The sequence below is a fragment of the Suricata suricatta genome, chromosome X (assembly GCF_006229205.1).
Source record: "Suricata suricatta isolate VVHF042 chromosome X, meerkat_22Aug2017_6uvM2_HiC, whole genome shotgun sequence".
Lineage (NCBI taxonomy): Eukaryota > Metazoa > Chordata > Mammalia > Carnivora > Herpestidae > Suricata > Suricata suricatta.
Window position 1 is genome coordinate 86,257,777 of NC_043717.1, and position 5,137 is coordinate 86,262,913.

The following is a 5,137-nucleotide window of genomic DNA, read 5'->3' on the forward strand; positions in this document are numbered from 1 at the left end:
TTTCTATTTTACTTAAAAGGGGAAAATAGCCATAAAACTGTTTCTTTCTCATGTCAACAGAAGTAGAAACCCCTTTTCCACCAAATGAAGTAAAGGCTACTGTGTCTTAGATTTCAGGAGGTCTTGTATAACTACTTGAATGTTTATAAACAGGAAAATAGAGTAGTCTCTCTTCTCTGCCACATTCCAAATCAATGGTTTGACCTTTAAATTAAAAATGTTATATTAGTTGTTACACAGACAAAATGTCCTATTATCCATATAGAATCATACATTTTTTCAAACCTGGTCCTTAAAAAAATTTTTTTTTAAATGTTTGTTTATTTTTGAGAAAGAGAGAGAGAAAGAATGTGAGCAGGGGAGGGGCAGAGAGAGAGGGAGACAGAATCCGAAGCAGGCTCTCGGCTCTGAGCTGTCAGCACAGAGCCCAAAACGGGGCTCAAACCCACTAACGTGAGGTCATGACCTGAGCATAAGTCTGAAGCTTAACCAACTGAGTCACCCAGGTGCCCGTCAAACCTGTTTTAAGGATTAAATTAGTTGATACATGTAAATAAACACTTAGGATATAATAAACTAAGCATAACGTGTTAGTCATTACTTTGCATCTTGCTTTTGTTTACATAACAATTCTCAGATTCATCCATATTGATTCATATAGCATTAGTTCATTTTCACTACTACGAAGTATTCTGTCATAGGAACATATTGCAATATATCTCCTCTTCTGTGATACACATGTAGGTTGTTTCCATTAGAAAAAGTGCGCAGTGAGCATCCTTGTAGATATTCTATATGTGCACATGTATACAAGAATTTCTCTAGAGTTCTTCATCTTTTTTTTTAAGTTTTAATCTTTTTAGTAATCTCTACACCCAACATAGGGCTCAAACTCATGACCCCAAGATCAAGAACTCTTCCGACTGAGCCAGCCAGGTACCTCTCATCTTTAACTTTCTAGAAAGATACATTTTTAGAAAATATGGCTTTGATTTCTTTTTCACAGACAAAGGAACTATGTGTCTCATCCATTTCCATGTCTTCAAAATCAATAGTTATATTGTACACCTGAAACTAATATAACTGCATATTAATTACACGTGAGTAAAATACATGTCTATAGTAAAAAACCAGTAGTGTTTGTGACTTTCTAACCATTTGCAGCTACCCTCTTGGGCATCAAAATCACAGTGTGGTTGAAGTGATGATGTCATGGCAGCAAATACGGGTGTTATTGTTTTTTGACTTCCTTTTAATCTTCACACACTGCGATCTGCAAACTGAAGTGTAGAACCTGATCTCCAATCAAAGAGCATGCTGTTTCTTATGCTTTGTATAAAATCCGATTTTTTTCATGCATAGTGATTGATCATTGTACTTGAAAGGTCATTATACTTCAAAGGTTTTTGAGGTCTGTGTCACAACAGTTGTAACTAATGAATGTCTTTTCAAACTCCATTTTGTTATTTCTTCTTGGGAAGAGACTGAATTGGTCTAGTGGGTGTTATATTGGTCTTAACTTGCTGAATGGTAGGCTGTAAACCTTAACAATGTTTCCACAACTCATAAAGGAATAAAGACCCCAGTTGAAATGTCTCTGATGATTGGGATCTCAGACTGTTAACCTCATTAAGTTTCACCTGGTAGTCCCTTTGAAAATTTATTCAAATTTCTATCATTTTCTCATCCTGAAGATTATAGGGAAGTGTTATTTTTTTAAAGTAGGGACAACTTCCTTTTTTTCAAACAACTTCTGATAGCTATTAGTTTTTGCATTTTCTTGTGCCAGTAATTGATATGCTTCTCTTTTAAGAGTATATAAATGGCTATAATGTTTTGCCTTGTGAAGTGACTTTAAATGGATTCTCAAAGTGTTCTATAAACCATATTTAAATCCGAAAGAATAAAATCTCAGTAGAGATTCCAAAGCTGATCTCATTTTATGATTTGGCACCTAGACATTTGGATGTCCCACCCTCTGTGAAACAAGTCATCTACTTTCATTGTTGGTAGCCAGCTCTTCATTTACAGCTCTGAGAAAATATGTGTCAGGTTTTATGGCTTCGTAAATAAATCTAAAAGCATCTTTGGGAAAAAAAAAAAAAAGACGTCGGTGTGAAAGGCATTCCAAACTAATGGATATATCAAATGTCTGTTGAGCACCAAGTTTTACTTATCTACTGTGCTGCATAGATGTCCCTATTCTCAAATGAGTAAGCATACTATGTTTGGCCGGCAAGTAGAAGGCTATGATCCAGTATCTAAAAGTGGTCTGGAAAGTGTGTTCCCAGTGGTGTAGAGAAACAGTCCAGGGACTGGAGAATGAGAGGACTAGGGTGTTGCTCCTAACTGTGTCACTGGACATTATGTTATACTGGGGACACTGATCTCTTGATTCTTTGGTTACTCCTCTGAAAAATGAAGGGGTCAGTCTGGATGGTTTTCTCTGTATCTTGTAGACAACTCTATGAACTGTAAGGAAGGGACCGATGTGGACCGTAGTATCCAAGAGCTATGTTATGGAGAGCGTGAAGCTTCACAAAGTCCTGTGATGGATTCAGATGCTTGGGAGGCAAGCAGTGTTCGGGTGTAACTAAACAGGTTTTTACTGCTAGATATGATTGCTTTTAGTTTATAATGTACAATAAATAACTGCAAAACTAGAATAATGTACATATTTGCCTACTTGCCTGGGTAGATATGTTTGAAATGTATTTTCAGATGATTAGAGGATGGCATATGGAAACATATTATTAGTCGTAGTATAATTGTTGAGATTTAACATCATTAGGTTGTTTTGAATGTATCAACCCAGGTTAAAGGCAAAACAGAATTATATTAATTCTATCAATTATAACACACAAAAATTTCATGACTCTGGACATTATCTTTGACTTTGATCCATGGCAAATATGTTTTAACAACTGGCTCTCCGTGTGGAGAAAATAGCCCTGATCTCTTGCATTTGCTGATTTGCATGGTGTAAATGCTCTCACCATGTCTGATTTCAAGATCCCAGTGTGAGGTCACGAACCGAAGTTGGGAAGACATGTGCACACTCAGCGCCTGTGAGCTAGTGCTAGCAGGCTCTAGCACCCCACCATAATATATAACATGTATATAAGGAATATATTCACCTTTCTTTCTGACCCATTTGAGTATAAGTTGTTGACACAATGCCCCTTTTACCCTTACATACTTCAGTGTGTATCTCTCAAGAATAAAGACATCTGCGGCACCTGGCCGGCTCAGTTGGTGGAGCATGCAACTCTTGATCTTGGGGTTGTGAGTTTGAGCCCCACACTGGGTGCAGAGATTACTTAAAAAGAAAAAAAATGAAGACAACCTCCCAATAACTACAATATGACTATCAAAATCAGTAAATTAATATTGTTACAATATTATCATATAATCTAATAGACCTTATTCAAATTTTTGCCAGTCGTCCCAATAATCCCCATTATAGTTTTAAAAAAGGGTGTGGTCTGCCATCTAATCCAGAGTTGTCTACGTTTGGTGGATAAAATGTATTTTCTCAGAAGTTTCTTCTTCCACTTCACAATTCTCCCTTCATCTTTTCTTCACACCTCTTAATCCTTCCACAAGCAGTTCTAGCCTTAATTTCTAGTGTCTAACATTAGAAGTGCTATCAGCATATCACAACAGGAAACTTGCTACCAGTGATATACATCAAAAGCTTACAGTGGTTCTGGTGTTTGGATTTTACTTAGTGTTGGTAGTTAGTAATAATAAGTGCACTTAAATTCAAGGAATAGTCTTTGTTGTTATTAGTGGTAGTGTCCTTCCTAGTCATTAATATGATCTTAGCTTTATAAACCTACATGCATGCCAATAAAAGAGAGTCTTAAAAAAAAAAGAGACAGTCTTATTGGAGGTCCTGGGCAATGCTAATGTTAACCAAATGACTTCCAGCCATATATCGAAATAGGTAAAACCAAATTTATTTTGGGGGGTGCCTGGCTGTCTCAGTTGTTTAAGTGTCTGACTCTTGGTTTCACCTCAGCTCATGATCTCACAGTTCATGAGTTTGAGCCCTGAGTTGTGCTCCGTGCTGACAGCAAGGAGTCTGCTTGGGATTCTCTGTCCCTCCCTCTCTTTCTGTCTCTCCCCACCCACCTCCCTCTCTCTTTCTCTCTCTCTCTCTCTCTCAAAAATAAATATTTAAAATAACTTTAAAAAGTATTTATTTTTTGGGTGTATGCCTGTTATTCTGCTGACAAGAATGCTTCAGCTTACAGTACTATTTCTTTAAAATTTTTTAACATTCATTTACTTTTGAGAGAGAGAGAGAGAGAGAGAGACAGACAGACAGACAGAGCATGAGCTGGGGAGGGGCAGAGTGAGAGAAGGAGACACAGAATCTGAAGACAAGCTCCAGGCTCTGAGCTGTCAGCACAGAGCTCGATGCAGGGCTCAAACCCATGAACTGTGAGATCATGACCTGAGCCAAAGTCAGATGATTAACCGACTGAGCCACCCAGGTGTCCCTATAGTACTATTTCTATAAAAAGTAATACCCACCAAGGAGTTCCACAAGAGCAAGAAACAAATCAAAGAATAATGTCATCATTAAATGTGTATAGGTTTATTTTTTTTATTTTTTAAATGTTTATTTTTGAGAGAGTGTGTGTGTGTGAGAGAGAGAGAGAGAGAGAGCGTCAGTAGGGTAGGGGCGGAGAGAGGGAGATACAGAATCTGAAGCAGGCTCCAGGCTCTGAACGGTCAGCACTGGGCCTGATGTGGGGCTAGAACCCACCAATCATGAGATCATGACCTGAGCTGAAGTTAGTCGCTTAAACAACCAACCCACCCAGGTGCCCCAAATGTGTATGGGTTTAAACTGATAAATGTCACCGGAACATACTGAAAATCCTGCATCACAATAGGACCTTTATTTATTTTTTTTATGGTTTTTATTTTATTTTTGAGAGACAGAGACAGCGCGAGCAGGGGACGGTCAGAGAGAGAGGGAGACACAGAATCTGAAGCAGGCTCCAGGCTCTGAGCTATCTGTCAGCACAGAGCCTGACGCGGGGCTCGAACCCACGAACCGTGAGATCTTGACCTGAGTTGAAGCCGGACGCTTAACCGACTGAGCCACCCAGGCGCCCCTAGG